The 25,977-nt window shown below is 35.2% G+C and overlaps 1 long non-coding RNA gene across 1 annotated transcript; it reads right to left on the bottom strand.

Annotated features, from left to right (window-relative positions):
- Window positions 1-5,689: 5,689 nt before the first annotated feature.
- LOC116575510 lies at window positions 5,690-15,245 on the bottom strand. The gene is made up of 3 exons (XR_004279808.1): window positions 15,128-15,245; window positions 13,875-13,877; window positions 5,690-5,701 (listed from the first exon to the last, which is right to left on the bottom strand). It is a non-coding gene; the product is annotated as an uncharacterized LOC116575510 (long non-coding RNA).
- Window positions 15,246-25,977: the final 10,732 nt, after the last annotated feature.

Raw genomic sequence — 25,977 nt, 5'->3', positions numbered from 1 at the left:
TCAACAAAACAAAAGCTAGCTTTGCTATTTTAAAATTACACTGAATGGACCTGAAGCATTTCAAAAGTACTAGACACAGTCTCTCAAGTAACTAGGAGTCATGGGACACCCCTTTGTTGCTCAATACTATAGATTCTTTGATTAATTGCTCATTCAAAATAGATCGGAGAAATCTTCATGAATTCCCCCGTGCAAAATACATATAGAAACCAAGAAGGGGGCACACAAACAAATAACAGCTCAGTCAAGACGTGGAGGCAGATGAACATGAGGAGAGCCAAGAATAGTGCCTCCGAACCAAGAGGCCAGAGCACAAAACCCGAGTCTGAAGTAAAAGGTCAGTGGCCAGGAGTGCAGAATGGAGCCAGACCAGAGCCATGACGAATCAGCAAAATGGATTACCATGGTCAGAAAATATAGGGCAGTCCTCAGAGTAGTTACGGGGATATTTTTCACTGGAAGAGAGATGAGGAAAGAAAGCAAAATCTTAGTACGTATTTGAGGTAAAACTTTAGGAAACCTGGGATGGGAACAACCAAAGTTTCTTTCAACTAATGCAGAAATATAACACCTTTGAATGGGAGCCTTCTCAACATAGTGGTACAGGATCTCCACTGACCAAAATTAAGCCTCGGGGCACCTGGGTGGGTCAGTAGTTAAGCAGCTGCCTTCGCCTCAGGTCACCATCCAAGGTTCCTGTGATGGAGAGCCCCTCATCAGAGTTCCCTGCTCAGTGGGAAGCCTTCTCCTTCCTCTCCTCTGCCTGCTGCTCCCCCTGCTTCTGCTCTCTCTCTCAAGTAAATAAATAAAATCTTTAAAATTAAAAAAAAAAATCAAGCCTCACCCCAATGACAAACATTACTAAAATAAAAGAAAGCAAAGTTCTATGAGTGTCAGGTAAGAAAAATAAACCACGTTTCTAGAATGGTATGAGACCTATAGAGGGGCACCTGGGTGGCTCAGTGGGTTAAGCCGCTGCCTTCCGCTCAGGTCATGATCTCGAGTTCCCAGGATGGAGTCCCGCATCGGGCTCTCTACTCAGCGGGGAGCCTGCTTCCTCCTCTCTCTCTGCCTGCCTCTCTGCCTACTTGTGATCTCTCTCTGTCAAATAAATAAATAAAATCTTAAAAAAAAAAAAGACCTATAGAGTAGCATAAGCTACACCACAGTTACAGTTTAAAGATTTATTTTTTATTTTTATTTTTTTTATTTGACAGACAGAGATCACAAGCAGGCAGAGAGGCAGACAGAGAGAGGGGGAAGCAGCTGAGCAGAGAGCCTGATGTGGGGCTCGATCCCAGGACCCTGTGATCATGACCTGAGCCGAAGGCAGAGGCCTAACCCACTGAGCCACCCAGGTGCCCCTACAGTTACAGTTTAAACATCAACTTATTATTTGGTCTGTTCTTGTCATTTGTCATACATAAATCAACAGAGAGCTCTGTTCCACATAGGTGCTTGAGCTATCTTTGTTCCTATGTTGTAGCACTGTAGGAGAGTACAAGTTAACTATAAAAATGTTGAAAAGAAAAGACTAATTGGAAATGAGTAAATGACAGATTAGTCCTACTTTTAAGTGTGTGAACTCTTAGTAAAATATCATGTATCCACCTAATAAAGTCAAATCAAGACAAATAAAGGAAAAAACAAACTACAAGAAAAAAAAAATAAATCCATCATATTGGGAAGTTTTAGCATGACATTATAAATTATTACTAGGTCAAACTGGCTTTAAAGACATCAATGATGGCACAGAAGTTTTGAAAATAAAATAACCAACTTTAATCTAATATGCATGCTATTGGTGAGTCCATGACTTATAGCAATTGATCATTTTTAGGCCATAAAATATATCTTACAATATGCAAATATAGATGTTATATTAACTAGTATTCAAACAATTCTGTAAGGAATGCACTATCTTTTTAATAAATATATTGTCTAAGTTATGTAGTATTTTCATGTTGTTCATCCTTAGTAAAAAGAATTTATCATTCTTTTTGGGACTTTGCTGGTTTTCAAGTTTACTTTTTATTTTAGAACAATTTAGATTTGGAAAATATTGGAGAAGATATAAATAATTCCCAGTTTCCTCTATTATTAACATCTTATATTAGTGAGCTAACTTTATGGCAATTATTACTATGCTTTTATCAGTGAATCTCGTGCTTTATTCATATTTCCATAATTTTTACTTAGTATCCTTTTGTTGTTCTTAGATTCCATCCAGGATATCACATTACACTTAGTAGTCACGTCTCCTCGCTGCCTCTTGGCTATGACAGTTTCTTAGGCATTCCATTTTGACAGTTTTGAAAAGAACTTGCCAGGTATTTTGGAGGATATCCTTCAATTGGGATTTTCTGATGTTTTTCTCATAATTAGACAGGTTTATATGTTTTGAGGAAGATGAAAATAAACATAAAATGTCATTTCCACCTCATTATTTCAAAGGCACATAATAAATCAACAAGAGTTATAATCTTTGATGTTAACTTTGATCTTGCATTTGAGATATAACATTTGCAGGTTATCTACACCTAAGTTACTATTTTCCCTCCCTCTCCATATTATACACTTTGGAAGAAGGCACCAAAGGCACAATCCATAAAAGAAAATATTGATAAGCTGGACTTTATTAAAATAAAAACTTGTGATATGTGAAAGATGATGTCAAAATAAGCCATAGACTGGAAGAAAATATTTGCAAAAAACAGTTCTGATAAAGGATTTTTGTCCAAAATGTACAAAATCTCTTAAAACTCAACAATAAGGAAACCAACAACCACACATTAAACACCTTAACTGACACCTCACCAAAGATGATATCTAAATGACAAAATAAGTATATAAAAAGATGCTTCACATTGTATGTCATCAGAGAAATGCAAGCTAAAACAAAAATGAAATACCACAACATACCTATCGGAATGTCCAAAATCTAAATCACCAACAATGCCAACTGCTGGCAGGGATGTGGAACATCAGGAACTCTTATTCATTACTACTTGGAATGCAAAATGGGACAGTCACTTTAGAAGACCAATTGGTGGTTTCTTTTAAAATTAAATACACTCTTACAATGGGATCCAGCAATCGTGATCTTCAGTATTTACCAAACCAGCGCATGGATGTGTATAGAATCTTTATTTATAACTGCTAGAACTTACCCTGCAAACAATATATCCTTCAATAGGTGAAAAGGTAAATAAGCTGTGGCACATTTAAACACTGGAACATTATTCAACACTAAGATGAAATGAGCTATCAAGCCATGAAAAGATAGGGAGGAATCATAAATGCATACTACTAGGTGAAAGAAACTTTCTTTCTTTCTTTTTTTTTTTTAAAGAGAGAGAGATGGGGAGGGACAGAGAGAGAGAGAGAGAGAATCTTAAACAGACTCCACAGGCAACGGGTACGCTGGATCTCATGACCCTGAGATCATGACCTGAGCTGAAATCCAGAGTCAGATGCTTAATTCATTAAACCACCCAGGCTCCCCAGAAGAAACTAATCTGAAAAGATCTGAAAAGGCTACATGCTGTGATACCAAGTATATGATATACTGGAGAAAGCAAAATTATAGAGATTTAAAAGATCAGAGATTGCCAAGAGTTTAGCTGTAGGAAAGGAATGAATAGGCTGAGCAGAGAAGATTTTTAGGGCAGTGATAACGCTCTGTATGATACTATAATGATGGACATATGTCATTAAACATTTGTCCAAATCTATAGAATGTATAACACCAAGAGTGAACCATAATGTAAACCATGGACTTTGGGTGATTCTGATGTGTCATTGTTGGTTCATCTATCTTGACAAATGTCCACTCTGGTGGGGGATGTGGATAATGGGGGAAGCCATGAATATGTGGGAGCAGAGAGTAAATGGGACATCTTTTAACCTTTCCCTCTATTTTGCTGTAAACCTAAAACTGCTCTGGAAAAACGAAGTCTTAATAAGATATAAAGTAAAATAAAATAAGCTAATTAAAAAACACAAATCTGATCAAGGACGTTTATCCAAAACATTCCAATTTAAAAATTAACAATATGAAACAAGCAAACAATGCAGTTTAAAAAGTACAGAGTATATGAACAGACATTTCACCAAAGAAGATGTACAGATAGCAATTAAGCATATGAAAGTTGCTCAACATATTTCTTATTAAGGGATTTTAAATTTAAACAATGATGAGATGCTACTACAAACCTATTAGAATTGTTAAAATCAAAACAAAAGAGCAAACAATACCCATTGTTAGCAAGAATATGGAGCAGCAAGAGTTCTTATTCTTTGCTGGTAGCAATACAAAATGGTACACCATGTAGAAGACATCGTGGTGGTTTCCTACAAAGCTTAACATGTTATTACCATATAATCCAGCAATTGTGTTCCTAGATATAACCTCAACTGATCTGAAAATTTAGAGTCACACAAAAACATTCTCACAAATGTTTATAGCAGCTTTATACTAAATATATATTTTTATATGTATAAACATATATATACTAAATATAAGTAGATATGCAAGTATATATAGAGAGATGATTTTTATTTTATATCTAAAACATAAGTATAATTTTAAATTACATGTAATTTTTAGATGATTTTTTTTCAAGCAGAAATGAGTTATTGCTTCAAATCTGGTTGTATTTACTAAAATAGGAATACTTGAAATATATTGTTTTTATTTTATTTTGCTTATTTCAATTTGTTGTTTGAGAGCTGGGTTGGGAGGATGATGAGTTCATTATAGTTTCATTTTTGAGAAGTGAACTTTAGACCATCATGTGAAGATGGCTAATAGGATGTTGGGTATTTATGAGTTAAGAGAGATGTCTGAACTCATGATAACTATTTGGGTTTGAAGTTAAACCAGCTTGTTTTGTTGGGACTGCTTGTATGTACTGAACTTCTGTGACTTGGGCATCATGCAACCTATGATTGACTGAAAAATATATTTTGGACACATCAGGTTAGGGAATATTTTCAGTGAATCAGAGCTTCCTATTCTGACAAAAATCAGCGCTTCTATAAAGAAGTAGATTATGTTTACAACTACAAAATTAAATTGTGTAAATGAGTAACTTACTCAGATAATTTAGGCCCCTCATCCCAACTTTGTATTACGGATTGTTAAAAATCTTTCTTTCATATTTCAAATGTATTTTTTAGTACTTTCTGTATTGCCAGCATCATGTGTGGCATTTGCTCACAAATTGTACTAAGTGCTGATTATCTACATATTTCTAAACTAATTTTTGCAACAAGACAGTAAGTAACTTGAGTTAGAAAATCATCTGTGTGATATTTTTTTCTTTCTTACAGAAGCTAATACATATCCTTTCACATTGTAAGATACAAGAACTCTTTACATTAGTTTTGAATAGTTAACCAGTATATTGGAAGGGAGTTTTGTCATAGAAATTTAAGCCCATTTTTCTATTCTGATACTATATTCTATATTCTAACACTCTTTACAAAGAGATTTTTATAAAAAAAAAAAAACTAGGTCATAAAACTGTCAATGATTTATTTTTTTAGTAATATGGAATTTCATAGTGGAAAAGATAGAACAAATAGAACTTTGAACTTCTAATTATTATTTTCTTCCTATAAAGTCCACTAATTTGCAGTTACTTTAAGGTATACATGATTTTCTGTGTAATTTGAAGGGCATGTAGTTTTTCATATACTGATAAAGAATCCATTTTTCACTATTAGCAGATATTCAGAATTACAATTAATCTTCAAGAGAGTACCCTACCACACACATCGCTATCCCTGTGGGACTTTAAATAAGTAATATCTTCATATATAAGTAATATTGGAGTTATAAATGTTTTAAATAAAATAATTTTTCATAGAAATTTAAAATAAAAGCCGTGGCAAAGGTATTCTTTGAAATTCTTTGAAAGGTCTTTGGAATGTAACTGACATCAACAAAATTATAATTAACCATGAGAAATATAGTTCATTTTGGAGACTGGTGAGATCCAGTTATTAACTTACCAATTCATTTAATATATACATCAAATTGAGTCCCCGTTATGTGCACTGGGAACAAATTGGATCATCATTGTCCTCAAGGAATTTGAAGACTACGAAAGAAAGACAAAAAATTTCATGAATTCTGAAAGATGCCATCAAAATATAGGTGTTACTTGAGTATAAATAAGGGGACATATTTCTGACTTTAATTGTACATCTGAATGTGTGTTCATCACTTGGATAGCAGCAGGGTAGGGGTGTTCGTTGAGGGCTTTTCAGAGGAGAAAACCTATAACAGGCCATAAACATGGCCTGAGATAACGAAGGGAAGAACACTGGACAGTGATTCCAGATGTAAGAATGAAAACTGCAAAGACCGGAGCCGGAAAGTGTATAAAATCATCAGAAAACTGCAGGCAGTTGAGTTTCCCATTGCTAAATAAACCTGTTAGAGTCATTCAGTGGCCAATACACCCACACTTACAGGATAAATCTGTATAATGAATGTGAAATAGACCTAATATAAAAAGTATTCAGTTTGCTTTCACTTTAAGTCTACATGCTCGGATCAAATGAACCAAAAACGCTGGCCATATTTGCTTTTGCCACTGGTTTCTATCACATTTAAATTTTCAATTACAATGAATAATAAATTGCTTAACCGCTTAAAATAAGACATGACCAATATTTTAGAGAGAAGTTATCTATTAATTCTGTTCAAACATAAATGTCAGAGTTTTGAATATCCACATTTTTATGCAGCTTTTAATTAAGAAGACTATATTGACACAAAGGAAAGTTTAGATGGTGACTGATAGTAAATATATAGATAATAGAATTTTCACATGATTTTAATGAAGTCTTGAAAATGAAACCTGTAAGAACAATTATAAAATAAATGTAGAAATGCAATGCTTATTCATGGTAATAAGGCTACTACCGTCACTGAAATGACAGTAGGTTAACAGGCTTGAAGAATGACGTAAGTATCTTAATTTAGGAGTAGTTCTTTTGGGTAAGAAATATTTTAGTACCTCAAGATTTTGAATGAAATGTTTATATTTTTTGATCACTAGGCATATGCCAGGTATTCTGCTCTGTAATTTGCACTTACATATCTTTCATAACCTAAGAAGGCTTAGAGGAGGAGAAAAGAACCCGAGGAAATCAAAATAAACTTAATCTATTAGATCTTTAAAAGCGGTTGTTGGGGGTGGGGGCGGACACCTAGGTGGCTCAGTCAGTTGAGTGTCCAGCTTTCAGGTTTCAACTGGAGTCATGATCTCAGGGTTGTGAGAGCGGACCCTGTGTTACTCGGCTCCACACTAAACACAAGTCTGTTGAATATTCTCTCTTTTCCTCTCCCTCTGCCCAATCCTTCTAAGATAAATAAATAAATATTTTAAAAAATAAATAAATAAAAGCTGTTGGGAAAAATGAAGCGTATAGTCCAAAGCATGCATGCTTGATTTTAACAAATATTACTATCAGGTACATTCTCATAAAATGGTAGAAATTTATAATGTAAATGTTCTTGTTGGTCTAGTTTACATTTGAAAACTTAGAGCTAAGAATAGCACATATAATATATATTAATCCAATAAAAATAAAGTCAGTGTAAAGGACAACATTTAAAAGTTATGTGGCTGGGGCGCCTGGGTGGCTCAGTGGGTTAAGCCGCTGCCTTTGGCTCAGGTCATGATCTCAGGGTCCTGGGATCGAGTCCCACATGGGGCTCTCTGCTTGGCAGGGAGCCTGCTTCCTCCTCTCTCTCTCTCTGCCTGCCTCTCCAACTACTTGTGATTTCTCTCTGTCAAATAAATAAATAAAATCTTAAAAAATAAAAATAAAAATAAAAATAAAAGTTATGTGGCTATCAGTGATTTTGTTCAGGGCATTTTTTTTTCCTTCTCACAACTGAAATCTAAAGAATAGTCTGAGAAATAAGGAGAAATACCCTTTCCCTTGCTACCTACAAGGCTCAAGGACAGGGCAAGGTGTTAAAAGCTTATATAATTAGGGAGGGTAAAGATCAGTTTTCCAGTCCCAACAGAGAATTACACCTCAGGCAATGCATATCAAGCGATAGCCCCAAAAAAGCTATAAACCAACATGATAGTAATACGTAAAATGTACTGGAAAAGCACTTTAAAGTAAATCTGGAACTTATGTATACATTAGCTATTAGTATTATTAATAGTAACATTAGTATCATTAGCATCATCATTATTATGAGGACCTTAACTACCTGACACTCATTCCTGGCCATGAGTACTTCTCCTTATGCAGCGGCTCGTACAAAACTTCCACTTGGTGTTGGGTCTGGCAAAACATTTTGTCAATTGACGGAAGGATTTGAGAGGACCTGAACCTGAAGAGTCTGATGTGGATGATCGCATATTGGAAGGGGTATTGGTTAGAGTTGTTTGGGCCCAACATAGTGACTTATGGCCTTTAGACCAGAATGCTGTATTTAGAAACAGGTACTCTGCATTATCTTTGATTTTTTGTCCAAAGAGAATAATCATGATTTTTCTTCTGTTTTTCCTTTATCTCGTTCTTTTTCTTTTTTCTTTTTTAAAATTTTTTTATTATGTTTAGTTAGCCAACATAGAGTACATCATTAGTTTTTGATGTAGTGTTCAATGATTCTTTATGTCTTTCTTAGTTAATACGATGTCTCCATCTATCTGTCTAAAACCAGCTCCAGCTTTGTCAGATTTGTAAATCTGTGTTGTGTTCGACAATAGAATAAAATGATCTTTGTGCTTACTATGAAATTAAATTTTCACAAAGTTAATTCATACTTGTATTAGAATTAATGTGTTTTCCTTAAAATATCTTAGATTTAAATGTATTTCTAATTAAGAATTAAACAGCTTATGTTAGATTAGCAGAATAGAAGCAATATATGATCCCTTATTTATTTTTAAGACAACAAAGTTGCACAAAATTAATATATGATTAGTCATTGATGAATGATTACACTTATTAGGGATGGGGTTTAAATTTTCTTGATTTCATGTTTCATTTGGATAGACTTCAGCTTGACTACAACTCAATCAGGAGATACTCAGAAATGTTGGAGGCTTTGTGCGTGCGTGCGTGTGTGTGTGTGTGTGTGTGTGTTTGCGTGCTGCGCACACACACGGGTAGTAGTAGTGGTCCTGGTGGTGGCGGTGGTGTCCCACTGACAGGGTGGGGCACCATTGTCATTTATATGACAAGGGGCCAAGAAGCAAACTCTCCAGCAATGTTTAAACCAGTCTTGAGCAGTACTGAAATTGTCCTTCCCATAATGCCAAATAGCAGTCCCTGAAATGCTGAGCTAGGGTACTATTCTGGGCCTCTCCCCCAAGTGCTAATTGCAGATATGCTGACGGGAATAGCTTTGTTCAGCTTAAATATCGGGCTGATTTTGGAGCCACCTTATAGGCAGCACACAGTCATTCTTTTGTTCTCCAAATAGTGAGCCTTTTGGATGGCAAAGACCCATGGTCATCCCGTTATAATATGAGCTGTATGTGTGAATCTAATTCAGGATTGCAATTTTAGCAAGGCAAGGTGGTATAGCATGTCAAAGTCAAACCCTCAATGCAGCTTCTATCAAATAAAGCATGTATTTCAATCTTTACCTGCTTGGCCCCATTGCCTTTTAACTGGATACAGTTGTGAGGGAAAGGATGACAAATTTTACCTCTTAGACTGCCAAAGGTCAGTAAAGATCCTGGTTTTTTGTGAGGCTTATGCAAAACCAAAAGATTTGTGAGTCAATACAAAAAAGTCATGTAACTACATACTGTTTTCTTTAAAGATCATAAACCATTGCTGATTTATTTAGCCTAATTTTCTTTAGACCAAAATTGTTTAGGATATGCTTCTTTCTCCATTCCTTGTATGCTTTTAACTTGATGGGTTAGTTTCTAGTGATGGAAAGAAATACAGCCTGAGGAATCATTAATCTGTGTCTAAGAGAGAAAGGGAGAACAGAACTGACTTCATACGTGATTAGAAAGGACGCCTCCTTTTTCATGTGATGGACTCTAACAAAACTCCTAAATTTTTTTTTTTTAAGATTTTATTTATTTATTTAACAGACAGAAATCACAAGTAGGCACAGAGGCAGGCAGAGAGAGAGAGGGAGGGAAGCAGGCTCCCCGCTGAGCAAAGAGCCCTATGCAGGACTCGATCCCAGAACTCTGGGATCATGACCTGAGCCGAAAGCAGAGGCTTTTACCCACTGCGCCACCCAGGCACCCCAAAACTCCTAAATTTTTAACTGTTTTTTTTGCATATGCTTTTTTTTTCCCTCACAGCCATTTTATTTATGTATGTATGTGTGTGTGTGTGTGTGTGTGTGTGTATATATATATGTATCTCAGAAGTAATTTATGAAAGGGTACATTTTATGATATACAACATTCAGACAATATATGGACCTGATTAGTTGAAAGTTAGAAAGTTAAGCATCCATTTTTTAAAGGGGAAACTAGTATAATTTTATTTTTTTTAAAGTTCCTTTCCTTTGCTATTTTTTTCTTTCTGGCCTAATGTTACTCTTATTTATAAATGAAAGCTTCAGTAAAATGCCTCCTGGGTCATAGATTCCCTCTCAGCTACTGATTTTCTGCCACAAAAAAGCACAGAGTGGTCACTACCAGTTTAAGTAATTGAACTAACGTGTCTGTTGAACCTGTAGCCAGATAATTCAGTCTCTGCCTGATGACCCACTATCTGTTCAGTGCAGCGCTGAAAAGTGCTAGCACAATGGTTTTAGCACAACTCAAGACTAGATCTACAAATTTACCATATATCCTTTTTTTCACTCCAGTTTTAAGGGAGAAACTAAAATCAAATGTGTCTTCTATCACAGTTCTTATTCTATATGCTTATTGTGAAAAAAAAAGTTTTAGCTGATGGGCTCTTCTACAATATTAGGGAAGTAGAAGGGACCACAATGTCATGTTATTTTCTGATTATTTTATTTTAATTAATTCAGCAGATGTTTGTTGAGCTTAGCAACATAATAGGAAGTAGGAGATCCAGAGCTAAATAAAAGAAATTTTTATGCCCTTTACAAGTTGCAATCTATTGGTGTAGACACAAATGCAAATAAATAAATGAATTGTTATATGACATATAATAGTAGCATCATTTGAACAGACACTTTCAAAGCCTTACCTATATCCTTCAGCCTGACCGCTTCAGAGAGGTCACATTTGCCGAAGGTTTTTCTCTGGTCACTGATGAATTATTAAGTTTACTGGAAGTTCATGGAATTAATAAGCCCTGAAAATGATAGAAGTTGATGTAAAAATGGCCCACTCTCTTTCCTTAGTTGAAATGGCCACTATGTGGGATTAAGCTCCTCTTGTCCTCTGGGGTAACCTGCTTGATAACACATTTTATTGGCTGCCTTTCTTACTCTGTCTCATTTCTCCATTCTCCTAAGTGTCTTTTCTGGAATCAACCAAATAAACTACTTATAGTTAGAACTTGTCTCGGGCTTTGCTTGTGAAGGATACTGTCCTAAAATAATTGTTTAAGTGTTAAAGAACCATTACATTTGAAAGGAACCATAGAACTGGGGCACCTGGGTGGCTCAGTCAGTTAAGGATCTGACTCTTGATTTGGGCTTCCATCATTATCTCAAGAGTTGTGAGATCAAGCCCCACATCAGGCTCCCCACTGGGTGTGGAGCCTGCTTAAAATTCTCTCCCTACCACTCCCCCTCCCTCCACAACCTCTCCACCTCAGGCATTAGTGCTCTTCTCTAAAAGAACAAACAAACAAAAAAATAAACAGTAACCAGAGACAGTTTGTTATTTCATGGGGTTCTGAGATCTAAGGAAACAATAGCTAGCACAGTCCAGATCACAATGGGCAAAATAATTTACAACATGATGGGGCATTGCTTAAGATTTGAATCAGGGAAATTATTTATTTTTATGCACAATTTACAAGAGAAACATTAGGGGACGCCTGGCTGGCTCAGTCGGTGGAATGTCTACCTTTGACTCAGGTCATGATCCCAGGGTCCTGTAATCAAGTCCTGCATTGGGCTCCTTGCTCAGCGGGAAACCTGCCTCTCCCTCTGTGTCCTGCTCCCCCCTACTTGTGCTCACTCCCACTGTCTCTCTGACAAATAAATAAATAAAATCTCTAAAAATAATAAAAATAAAAAATAAAAGAAACAGTAGGAAGAGAGATTGGGCACACACACACACACAGACGATTATTGCAAAGATGAGTCAAAAGATTTCGTTTTCTACAGAAAGAGAAAAAGTTTAGCCTTTAATGAACTCCTGTGAAAAGACCTAGAGTGCTGTCCCTTTAAAAAATAATAATAAAATGTGCATTATACTTATTGCAGATCAGATATGTGAAATGTACTCCGGAAGACGGACTGATTCTTCAAACCCAGCCCAACCCTGAAGAAACTTTCATTTTAGTGAAAGGATAAAATTTGCAGAAATAAATATTCTGAAATGTGAAAAGTCATATATACTATGAAAAAAGTGTCTGAGCCTGTGTTTTGATGAATTCTGTAATATATTTTAGTTCTGCATAAGAATGGTGTCCCTTTCTCAGGTTGGTTGTGAATATTAAGTGAGCTAATATATTTTCAAATTCTTGGCATAGTATTAAGTACAAAGTAAGCACTCAGTAAACTGCAATTATTATTGTTTAATTTATTATAATATTTATTTTAAATTTATTTATATTTATTATAAATTTTTAATGAAATTTTATTTTTTTGTAGGTTGGATTTTTTTATAACTTTTAATGTACAGTTAGCATATAGTGTTATATTAGTTTCAGGTATACAATATTATGATTCAATAATTCTATAGATTCTTCAGTGTTCATCGTAAGTGTGTTCTGAATCCCCTTCACCTCTTATGGCCCTTTTCCCTCCCACCTCCTCTCTGGTAACTGACAGTTTGTTCTCTATAGTTAAGAGCCTGTTTTTTGGCTTTTGAGGGGCTTTTTTCTTTCCTTGTTTGTTTTGTTTCTTAAATTGCACATATGAGTGAAATCCTATGGTATTTGTATTTCTTTCACTGACTTGTTTCACCTAGTATAATGGTTTCTAGATTGATCTATGTTTTTGCAAATAGCAAGATTTCATTCTTTTTATGTGTAAGTAATATTCCATAGTGTATATATATCAGATTTTCTGAGTGCTTCTATAATTTGGCTATTATAAATAATACTGCAATAAACATAGGATTGCATATATCTTTTCCAAATTAGTGTTTTAATATTTTTAGCATAAATATCTAGTAGTGGATCACAGGGTAATTTTATTTTTAATTTTTCCAGAAAAATGCTACTGCCTTTCATAGTGGCTATACCAATTTGCATTCCCACCAACAGTGCACTAGGGTTCCCTTTTCCTCCATATCTTCCCCAACACTTGTTCTTTCCTGTCTTCTTGATTTTACCCATTCTGACTACGGTGCAGCATGATGTCTCGTTATTTTTTATTTGCATTTCCCTGATGATGAGTGACTTTGAGCATATTTTTCATGTGTCTGTTTGATATCTGTATATCTTCTTTGAGGAAATGTCTGTCTCTGTCTTCTGCCCATTTTTAATTGGACTGTGGCTTGTTTATATATATATATATTTTTTCATGTTGGGTTGTATAAGCTCTTTATATATTTCAGACACTAACCTTTTATTGGCTATGTCACTTATAAATATCTTCTCCCATTCAATAGGTTGTCTTTTAGTTTTTTTGATGGTTTCCTTTGCTGTGTAGAAACTTTATATTTTGATGTAATCTCAGTAGTTTACTTTTGCTTTTGTTTCCCTAACCTCAGGAGACATACCTAGAAAAATGTTGCTCTGGTCAAAGTCAGAGAAATTACTGCCTGTGCTCTCTTCAAGGATTTTTACAGTTTCAGATCTCATATTTATGTCTTTAATCTATTTTGAGTTTATTTTTGTGTATGGTATAAGAAAGTGGTCCAATTATTCTTTTCCATGTAACTGTCATTTTCTCAACACCATTTGTTAAAAAGACTGTCTTTTTTCCCATTGCATATTCTTGCCTCCTTTGTGAAAGATGAATTGACCACATAACAATGGGTTTATTTCTGGGCTTTCTATTCTGTTCCATTGATCTATGTGTCCAGTACCACACTGTTTTGAATACTACAACTTTGTAGTATGCCTTGAAATCTAGGGTTGTGATACCTTCAGTTTTTTTTTCTTCTTTCTCAAGATTGCTTTAGCTATTCAAGGTCTTCTGTGGTTCCATACAGATTTTAGGCTTATTCGTTCTTGTCCTGTGAAAAATGCTTGTTTGTATTTTGATAGGGATTGCATTGCATCTGTAGATTGCTTTGGAAAGTATGGACATTTTAGCAATATTAGTTCTTCCAATCCATGAGCATGGAGTATTTGTTTGTGTTGTCTTCAATTTCTTTCATCAGTGTTTTGTAATTTCAGAGTATAGTCTTCTATCTCCTTGGGTAAGTTTATTTTTAGGTAATTTTTAAAAGATTTTATTTATTTATTTGACAGAGAGCACAAGTAGGCAGAGAGGCAGGCAGAAAGAGAAGGGAAAGCAGGCTCCCTGCTGAGCAGAGAAACCCATGTGGGGCTCAATCTCAGGACCTTGGGATCATGACCTGAGCTGAACGCAGACGCTTTAACCCACTGAGCCACCCAGGCACCCCGGTTTTTTTGTTTGTTTTTTGTTTGTTTGTTTGTTTTTGGTGCAATTGTAGATGGGAAATTTTCTTAATTTCTCTTTCTGCTACTTCATTTTTAATGTATGGAGATTTCTCTTTAGTGTATGGATTTCTGTATCTTGATTTTGTATCCTATGGCCTTGCTGAATTCATTTATCGTTTCTAGTAGTTTTTGGTGGAGTCTTTAGGATTTTCTCTATAGAGTATCATGTCATCTGCAAATAGTGAAAGCTTTATTTTTTTCCTTGCAAATTTGGATGATTTTATTTCTGTTTCTTCTCTGATTCCTGTGGCTAGGATATCTAGTATCATGTTGAATAAAAGTGATGAGAGTGAACATCCTTGTCTTGTTCCTGATCTCAGTGGAAGAGCTCTCAATTTTTCAGCATTCAATATGATGTTAGCTGTGGGTTTCCCTATATAACCTTTATTATGTTGAAGTATGCTCCCTCTAAACCTACTGTGTTGAGGGTTTCTATCATGAATGGATGTTGTACTTTGCTGAATGGTTTTTCTGCAGCTATTGAAATGATCCTATGGTTTTTATCCTTATTTATTTATTTATTTAAGATTAAGAGAGAGAGAGAGAGCAACAGAGAGAAAAAAAGAGAGCACAAGCAGGAAGAAGAAAAGAGGAGAAGAGAGAGGGACAACCAGACTCCATGCTAAGTGTACAACCTGAGGCAGGGTTTGATAACAGGGCCTTGAGATCATGACCCTGAGATCATGACCTGAGCTGAAATCAAGAGTCAGATGTTTAACACAGGTGTCCCTATCTTTTTTCTTATTGTATGATACATTGATTGATTTGCAAATATTGAACCACCTTTGTATCTCAGAAATGAATCCTACTTAATTGGTAAATGATCTTTTTTAATGTATTGTTGGAATCAGTTTACTAATATTTTATTAAAGATTTTTGCATCTATGTTTATCAGAAATATTGGCTATGGGTCTTTTTTTTTTTTCTTTCTTTTTTTTTTTTTTTTTTTTTGGTAATGCCTTTATCTGGTTTTGGTGTCAGGGTAATGCTGGCCTCAGAGAATGAATTTGGATATTTTCCTTCTTCATTTTTTGGGAATAGTTTGAAAAGAATAGGTGTTAAATCTCCTTTAAATGTCCGGTAGAATTCACCTGTTCCTGGACTTGGGCTTGTGTGGGAACTTTTGATTAATGACTCAATTCCATTGCTGGTAATCAGTCTATTCAGATTTTCTTTATCTTCCAGATTCATTTTTAGAAGTTTACATGTTTCTGAGAATTTATCCATTTCTTCAAGGTTGTCCAATTTTTTGGCATGTAATTGTTCATAATATTCTCTTATAATCCTTTGTATTTCTGTGTTGTTGGTTATTATTTCTCCTCTTTCATTTCTGATTTTGTTTATTTGAGTCCTCTCCCTCTTTTGATAAGTCTGGCTAAAGGTTTATCTTTTGTTGATCTTTTTAAATAACCAGCTCCTAGTTACATTGATATGTTCTATTGGGTTTTTTTAGCTTCTATTTCATTTCTTCTCTAATCTTTATTATTTCCTTCTTTGTACTGGTTTTCTTTTTTGTTGCTGTTCATCTTTTTCTAGCTACTGTTAATTAAAAAAATGTTTACAAATTTTTTGAATTGATACCTATCCAATAGAATTACCATGAATACTAAGGAGCCAATAATTTCAAAGTACATAAAGAAATACTTGGTATTTAGCCAGTGCTTTTTAAGTGTTAGTGAATATTGTCAATTTATTCTTATGCTCTTTTCCCTCGGACTTCTCATCATTTGTGATACTCAAAATAAGATTTTTGTTTCCCATATAATTTGTGTATTTATTAGAAGTGATCAAACATATTCCAGGGTTCCATGAGACTATTGCTTGTATCTCTCAACTTGTCTTTTTATCAATTGATTGTCTTTCACCTTTCCTTATAGCTTATCTTAAATTTCATTTCTGTCCTATACAAAGAAAACCCAAGCAAGCAAAGAAACAAACTAAAAAACAAAGAAATAAACTAAAAAAAATTTAGCACCTTGAGTCTTCTTTATTTAGTGCTCATTATATCTTGGAAATATGTATTCAGTCCTCTGAAGACTCTGGAATACTGGAAATTTGTTCTCAAAGCTATTAGTAGGGGAACCTGCTATGTGGGCTCTCATGAAGAGATTTTAAAATGGTGTTTAAAACAGATTGAAATAAGGGGTGCTCCTGGTATTTACACATATTGGAATTTACTAACCAGAGTGCTAAATGTGCCACACTGATAAAGATCATCTACAGTCACACTGTATTGGCATGCACAATGATATCCTTGGATACAACAAGTGTAATGATACAAAATATAATAATAATTATTATTATTTTGGGTGCCCATTATATGCTAAAAATCAATTCTAAGAACTTGATATAAATTACAATATTTGCTTCTTTCAAATGAAGTATATTATGAATTGTATCATGTATTTCAGTAACAATATATTATTTCTATTATTGTTATTATTAACTTATATATGATTAAATTGTGTTCAGAGACTTTAGCTAAGAGGCATCACTCCTTTGGAGAAAGATTTCCCTCACTGTAGAGGCTTCACGTAACTTAATTTGGCTAATTAAATCAAGATTTCACTAAACAACTTTAAGTTGTGAGGATCTCTGTACTGGGAATTAACAGGGATGCAGTATAATTTCTGTGCCTGTTTCTCTTGAGGAGCTCATAGGATAGTCAATGCTACTTAATGATTAAGATCACATAGTCAAAGACTGGTTTACCAAATGGAAGTGTGAAAATTATTTAACCCCTCAAATACCCATCAACTGAAAATCAGGACAGCAGTAGTTCCTAACAGAAGGGGTGATTTTGAGAATTCAATGACATAGACTGTATAAATCAAAGGAGCCCGTAAAAAGTTCCTGGAGTATAAAATGTTAGATCTTTCATAATGAGTAAGAATGAACTAGGCAATGGAAGGTGGGGGAAAAAAGGAGGACATTCCAGATTAAACAAGTATTGAATTGTGGAAGGATATATGTTTATAGAAAATGGGAATGTGTCTTGCATGGCTGGAAGGGCAATGTTATGTACAGAAGATGGCCCAGAAGAGACTCTGGAGCTAGAATCTGAAGGCCCTAGATGCTATATGTTAAGTCATTAGGTGATGAGAAAATATCAAATCCTCAGAGCCGTCAAATGACTTGTCCATGTTTGTAACTTAGGAAAGAGTCATACTGCAGTATAAAACTGCAGTATAAAAAAACTAAGTATCATGGCAACTCTACCCTGGAGAAAGGGAGAGACTGGCGGTTTGGAAAATTAAGAAAAGGCTGAACTCTTAGGAGTTGTTGTAACATTGAGACAAGTGTCCAAATATGGAAGTTATTTAGGACATAGCAGCCAGAGGATCTGCTAATATTTTTGAGAGGAAGGATTGGAGGGGAGAGGAGTCAGGGAAGACTCTGTGTTCTTAAATGTACATTTGCTGATTAATTAGTGACACCACTGATGGGAGAGACAGGAGACAATCAAACAAAGACAAAAAAGAAGTGTTTTTTAGGTGAGAAATAATTAGTGTGATTTTGCCTAAAGAATACATATATGCATATATATACATAATATAGTATATATATTACTATATATATATAGAAAACCAGAAATAGAGATAATAACTTTGTAAGTTTTGAGTATGTAATATTTGAGATCATGAGAGAAAGTGAATAAAGCTAGCAAGGATGTAGGGTGGAAGAAAAGAGTCAAAAATAGAACGTTAGTCAATATCAGTTTTTTAAAAAGATTTTATTTATTTCTTTGGCAGAGAGAGACACAGTAAGAGAGGGAACACAAGCAGAGTGAGTGGGAGAGGGAGAAGCAGGGAGCCCAGTGTGGGGCTCAATCCCATGACCCTGGGATCATGACTTGAGCCCAAGGCAGACACTTAACGACTGAGCCACCCAGGTGCCCCATCAATATCGGTTTTTAAGGGACAAAGATAATTCATATTGAAAAAGTTCTAGGAACCAGGAAGGAGAGAAGCCAAAGGAGAGGAGAGTTTGAATAAAGAAAAAGTGGTCAATAATCACAAACAGAACCAAAATTATCACATAAGATGAACACTGGAAATAGAATATTGAATTATTCTACATTTATCTTAATTAAGGAGGACAAACAATATTTATGAAATTGTATTGGAATCAGCAGCCTCCAGAGTTCATAATTTATGAGCAGTACTCTTGCTTTATCCTCATTACCATACACTGTTTCCAAGTGAAACACAGCCTTCCAGGTGAAAGTATGAATAGACAAGTGTTTTGATGCTCAAGGCAATGCTACATTCCGAAATTATGTACAGTACTTTTGAATTCTAGTCGTTCACTAAATTATCAAAAGAAATCACAACTGATAACACTCAAAATACAATTTGAAATTGATTAATGATATTTATAATGCCCAACAAAAAATATATCTAAATACTTTAATCCTTTGTTGATGACCCATACCCTGCAGGAAAACAAGGAGTTCAAAATTGTTTCTATGTTGAAAAAAACAAATTAGCACACAAATCTACTATATGAAAACCTTGGCTTTTAAAAATTAGATAATAAAAATGAAGGTAGCAATCGCAAATACAATATTGCATATGTATACGTCTATGTGCGCATATGTGTATGTAAATTGGAAGCAGTAAGTCACCCACACGTAACAAAATGAAATCTGGTTATACCATTAATATGTGCTGGGCAGACATCATCAGGCTTCCCAACACCTATTCAACTTCTGCTATGTTGGGCAAAGAACAAGTTGGATGAGAGGTAGCCAGCCCAGCCCCTCTGTTCTTCGAGCATCCTGTCCCTTTCCCCAAAATGCAACAGGCTACCCAAAATTAAGTTTAATAGTATTCAAAAATCCTGCCTGCTGTTTTCTTGAGATTTGTGTTTGTGACTCTTCTTGTGATTGTGTTCTTGTAATTTTTTTTTTAAAGATTTTATTTATTTATTTGACAGACAGAGATCACAAGTAGGCAGAGAGGCAGGCAGAGAGAGAGGAGAGAGGAGGAAGCAGGCTCCCTGTTGAGCTGAGAGCCTGATGCCAGTCTTGATCCCAGGACCCTGAGATCATGACCTGAGCCGAAGGCAGAGGCTTGACCCACTGAGCCCCCAGGTGCCCCTGTTCTTACAGTATTTTATTGCATAGATCTTTCTCCCTTCCTTCTTCCCTCTTTCCTGCTCTCTCCCTCCTTCTCCCTCCTGTTTTTCTTCTCTCTCTCTCCCTCTCCTTTCTCTTGCCTCCCCCACGACATCAAAGAGTCCAGGAGTCCACCTGACCTGGTGGGCCCCGTCACCGATGAACTCCTTTATTCTGCTTATGCCTGAGTGAGTAATAAACCTTTGAATTACTTGTGGTCACTAGATTTCCTGTGGTGTTTTTCGATGTGGATGTCATTAAAGAGTAGTGAGAGGCAAACTAGCACTGGCCTGATCAAAAAGTAACAAACATCAACAGAATGGTTATATTAAAATACTGAAAGTTTTAAATAATTATATAGTTGCTTGTTTTTATATAGAGTAGAAACCTTCCAACAAACTATAGTTTTGGAACTTACAAACATAAAAATTTTATTTTTTTTTTCTTACAGTGGGTTTCTTTCATACACAAAGGGTGTAACTGGATGAATACAAGTTGAAGGTTTAAATTTCACTAAATGCTCCAATAAAAATAACTAATAAAGCCACACTGTGGTTCTAATTCTTTATAGAGTTGAAGCTAGTCTCTTATATTTTTTCAGCTAATATGGATAGATTAGAGTATGTAGGTAGAGTAATCATCTGGCACTTTTTCATCTTTTAACTCCATGTTATCAAGGAGACTTTTTTTTTTTTTAAGCCGTATCCATAACAACTTGAAAGTCAATGTGAAACTAAGAGATAAGAAATAACCATATATTTCCCAGAAACTGAATCTGAGAAGTCCATATTCCATGGGCAGGTTTAAGAGAAGAGTTTTGGGTGATTTGGAAGCTATCTTCTGGCTTAGAAAAGCAATAAAGATGACACTTAATAAAACTGTGTGTTCATGATTTTTATAGACTGTTGCTTCTGCCTGAATAATCAACCATATATATGTTGTCTCACAAGAAATGAGTCTCATAGCCATTTGGAAGATTAAAAAAAACAAAGGATGAGAAAAAAAATTCCATGGCCTAATGAAACATATAAATAAATAAATACCTAGGGAAAATCCTCAAGTAAAAGAAGACACTCAGTGTTAAAGAATGTGTTTATTTACATTAGCATAAATTCACCCAACAATATAATTTATTTTTATTTTTATGTCATCACATACCAGATAAAATTTTAGCTGAGAATGAGAATAACATACATCTGTTTCTCCAGGATCCGTGCAAAGGAAATTAATAGGTTGAATCACTAGGAAAGTTATGATGGACATCAAAAAGAAAACCTGTAGAAATATTTTTCCCAAAACTAAACAATTATTCTATGACTTCTGGAAACTCAAGAAAAAGTACAAACACTCTTGCCCTTATATACTGGGTTGCATTTGTAGTAACTGCTTTGGAAGGTCTTGAAATTGAATAGTTCACTTTCATACAACTAATATACTGATATTGTCCTAAGATTGGCTCCAGCCTGTGGGTATCTCCTTATAGGCCCTAGAAAATCCTGAAGGTGGGTAAATTTGGACAACTCTGCTTTAGGCCTCAAAGAAGAACAGATAATATAAGCAGATGGCTAAGTCAAAGACCCTGAAAGAAGATCTTGGGAAATTTGTCTTCTGGGCTAACTCAGGCAACATCTGAACAGTAACAGTAATAAAAATTGCCTGTGAGCAGTAGGAAGATTGAAAGATGGAGTGGAAGAAACTAGTCAATGAGATAGTGGAACACATATGAAAAACTTGGCACGCACAGAGTCCCGAAGGGAATCTTTGAAGGTAAATCTTTAAAGAGAGGATTTTAGGTAGAGTATCAGATTCATTCATCCATTAAAAACTATTTTTCTTTATTGTCTGCTTATGCTAGAAGTGATTTAGACAAAATAGAGGGAAAAAATCACTTATCTCGCAGATCTCAATGGTAGTAAAAAATAACTAATCAAGTAATTAATTAATTTCTGTTTTACTGAATAAGAGGAAGAAAAAGGAGAGGGCTGGGATAGTGCCTGGTAGAAAGAATCAACCTAGAGTGCCTTGCTACTTGCAGTGTGGAGACAGAGTGGAAAAAACAAGGAGATGGATTTCTTTTTAATTATAGAACAGTTGGTTTACCATATGCAGTAGATGATACGTTCAGTACTATCCCAAAGTCAAATAGAGTGTATAAAAGTGGCAGCCATTTAAAAACTCTAAAGGAATTGTGAGAATTATAGGAAAAGAGTTGTGTTAGGTCCACTGAAGATGAAAACAAGAAAAGGGGGCTATTTCTCACTCATAAAGCTGAGTGGGCATTTTTAGGTGTAGAGAGCTGTATACCTACTGGCAAATATTACTCTTTTTTATTTATAGAGGACTTTGTGATTCAGATAATGTGGCCTATTTATTTGGGGGAGGGGGGTTACTTACATAACATAGATATCATCCTAGTTCCAGAAATGCACCATCTCATTAGTGTTTCAGATTACTAATTTGAAGACTATGCTCTTTACATGACATGTTTCTTCCTAGTACCAAAAGAAATTATTTACTCTAATATGCAGGCAACTTTCTGCTTCTCTGCCTTGCATTCTTTCATAATACAAGATTATAGGAAGACGTTAAATTGCCAGGACAATTATAAGATATTACATTTGTATATTATATACAGTGAAAAGCCTCTCTAAGCTTCAAATTCTATTAGCTATCTCTACAGAATTATAAAATTCAGAGTAAACAGGAAGAAAGAAGGTAGAATATCCCCCTGTCTGAAAAATGTGTCATTCTCTACTAAGTTATTGGCTTATAATAGATAAATTCTTGTTTTAGATGTGCAACAGAAGGTTTGGAGATGTCCCTGCAAACCTCCTGAATTCTAAGCAAAACCAAACAGTCAAACAATGCTTTTCAATACAATTCAATACAATTGCTGATGAAGTTATAAAATTTGTATGTCTCCATGTTGCCACCTGTATTTATTTTGGTAAAAATATATCTTCTGGGGGCACCTGGGTGGTTCAATTGGTTAAGAGTCTGCCTTTGGCTCAGGTCATGATCTCAGGGTCATGGGATCAAGTCCTGCATTGGGCTCCCTGCTCAGCAACGAGTTTGCTTCTCCGTCTTCCTCTGCCCTTCTCCCCACTTGTTTTCACTCACTCTTGCTCACTCTCTCCCTCTCAAATAAATTAAAATCTTTGAAATTATATGTGTGTGCGTGTATATATATATATATATAGAGAGAGAGAGAGAGAGAGACAGACATATCTATAGATATTTATCTTCTATTCTATCTTCTATGACTCTCTTATATCTTCTGTTCTTTATGCCAGAGTATTTAAAGTATAGAATTCTGTTATTCATGATTCATGATTTGCAGCAACTCATTGTTGGAAGGCAATTTCTGTGGGTCTTTCAGATATTTGCATATCTTTAAGTAAGGATCTAATTGCCCTTTCTTCTGGCTGCTTTGAAGAATATTTATATATTGGATAGCCTTCAAAGATAGAAATAAGGGGCGCCTGGGTGGCTCAGTGGGTTAAGCCGCTGCCTTCGGCTCAGGTCATGATCTCAGAGTCCTGGGATCGAGTCCCGCATCGGGTTCTCTGCTCAGCAGAGAGCCTGCTTCCCTCTCTCTCTCTCTGCCTGCCTCTCCATCTACTTGTGATTTCTCTCTGTCAAATAAATAAATAAAATCTTTAAAAAAAAAAAAAAAAAAAGATAGAAATAATATCTACCTCAGAGGCAAAGAACAGACATACTTGCAAGTCATTATCAAATAATTGGGTTCCCTAAGCTCAGGGTTACTCTCTTATGTAACCCACTATGTGTTTAGGTATCACTTGGTCTTTCAACATCACTGTGTAGGGATTGAAACTTGGGGAATCAGTTAAAAAATAATTGTTACTCTGCCTACTGCTACTGCTGAAAGTAATAAACTGCCCTTTATCTCTGAGCTAGTAGTCTGGTGTTATCTATCAGCATTCATGGAAATGGGTCAGTATAATTTTTTAACTCGTAAATGAGGTAAAATCTCAGAACATTTAAAGTTCTTGACACATTCCTGTGGAAGTAGCTAAGGTTAAAACTATATAACTTAGCTGTTACGTTGGAAGTTTGAGTTAGTCATGAATATCTAAGAGCATATAAAAATCAATTAAATATCTAAATTCCTTTTTAAAAAATATTTTATTTATATATTTGTCAGAAAGAGAGCACACAAGCAGGGGTAACAGCAGGCAGAGGGAGAAGCAATCTCCCCGATGAGCAAGGAGCTTGATGAGGGACTTGATCCCAGGGCCCTGAGATCATGACTTGAGTCAAAGGCAGAGGCTTAACTGACTGAGCCACCAGGTGTCCTTAAATATCTAAATTCTTAATCTCAATTTATTAATGCATACTGCCAGATTTATACTATAGCTCAAACTGAACACTGTTGTTTTGTTACAAGACCAGTGCTCTAACCCCTGAGCTATGGAGCCCCATGTTGTTTTGTTTATCAGAAGTAGTAGTAAGAATCTTTTATGCTCAGATACCACGTTTTGTTGAGAAACAATGTTCTATAGGTCTCTGGTGTTTCTGCCTATCTTACAAGCAGAGACACTGACAGGTTGTTTTTCTGAATTGTCTTTCCAAATTTGTTTATATAATGAAACATTTTAGATGGTAGAGATAGTGTCTCCTGCTAAAGCAGAAGACAAGTTTATTTGCTCTCCAATTTAGTAAAAATAATGCCACCCTTTGAGGCATTTTGCTTACACCCATTATAAAAAAGCTAAGGTTCCTTATCTGTGAAGCAAAACCCAATGTGTGTCCAGCATTTAACTGAGCCACTCTGTGTCACCACCCATCCTGAAGGAGAAGGAAGCACAAACATGAAGTGCATGTTACTTGCTGTGACATGAGTGATACTGTCTCTGCCTGACCCAAAAGTCCCATGTCTTCTGCCAACCTCTCTGAAACAGTGGCACGTTACCTGTTAGCTTGCTGTAGGTAAAATCTTAGACCTTCCACAGCTCTTGAAAGTTTGATGACACATTCTCACAGTTGTCAAAAGTTCTATGATTGAATCCATAATCAACTCTTCAACTAAATAATTTTCTTACTAAGTTAGAATACTAATTGAAAGAAAATCATTCATTTCTGAGCTAACTTTCATAGCTCATCATTAGCAGAGTATTCTCTAGTCAATAACAGTTTAAGGCATAAAACCTAAATGTGCTTCAAATAGGGAAAAGCAATTTTTTAAAAAAATCAGTTAAGTGTCTCTAAGATTAAGGATTAGGCTTATCTATTTGCCTTGTCTGATGAATTGACTTATTTTCAACAGTCAGGATGAGCTTAATACAATATAAGGAGGTAGGGTGTTCAATTTTAGTTACTATAGTCTATTCCTCATATTTCTTTCTGCTTAAGGAGAAATTAATTAGTTATCCCTTGAGTTGTTGAAGCACTTTTGTTGTCAAACTAGCTATGGCTGATAGCAGTTTCTTAACTGTATTTCCCCTAAGTGCAGTACTAACCCTCTTCAAAATAAGATAAACGTTGTTTTTTCCATACAATTTACAATCATGGGGCGCCTGGGTGGCTCAGTGGGTTAAGCCTTTGCCTTCGGCTCAGGTCATGATCTCAGGGTCCTGGGATCGAGCTCCGCATCGGGCTCTCTGCTCAGTGGGGAGCCTGCTTCCTCCTCTCTCTCTGCCTGCCTCTCTGCCTACATGTAATCTCTGTCTATCAAATAAATAAACAAAATCTTAAAAAAAAAAAAGATTTACAATCATAAAAAATGTAGAGAATAAAAAGTATAACACAATAAAGGAAAAAATGTTGTGGTAATCTCAGAACTAAATTAAAAGACAATGGCCTTCTAAAATTACATATTAGAAAGAATACATATCACAAATACTCAATTATATGAACTTTTCTCCTGGAAAAAGTGCAAGTGTTGACTATGCTTCTGTCTAGAGTAACACTTCATATTTTTTCAGTTTTATTGCCATGATGCTTAATAAATAATACTTGTTCAATATTGATTGAATCTTAAGTAGTAATCCAATTATAATTTAAACTGTTTTGGATGTCTATTATAAATATTCTTGATTACAATACTTAATGAAATGATCCTCACATACCATAAAAAAAGTCACCAGTAA

This window comes from Mustela erminea, chromosome 16, assembly GCF_009829155.1.
Source record: "Mustela erminea isolate mMusErm1 chromosome 16, mMusErm1.Pri, whole genome shotgun sequence".
In the NCBI taxonomy this organism is placed as follows: Eukaryota; Metazoa; Chordata; class Mammalia; order Carnivora; family Mustelidae; genus Mustela; species Mustela erminea.
Note: the sequence above shows the minus strand (reverse complement) of the source record. Positions and strands in the feature narration are given on the sequence as shown.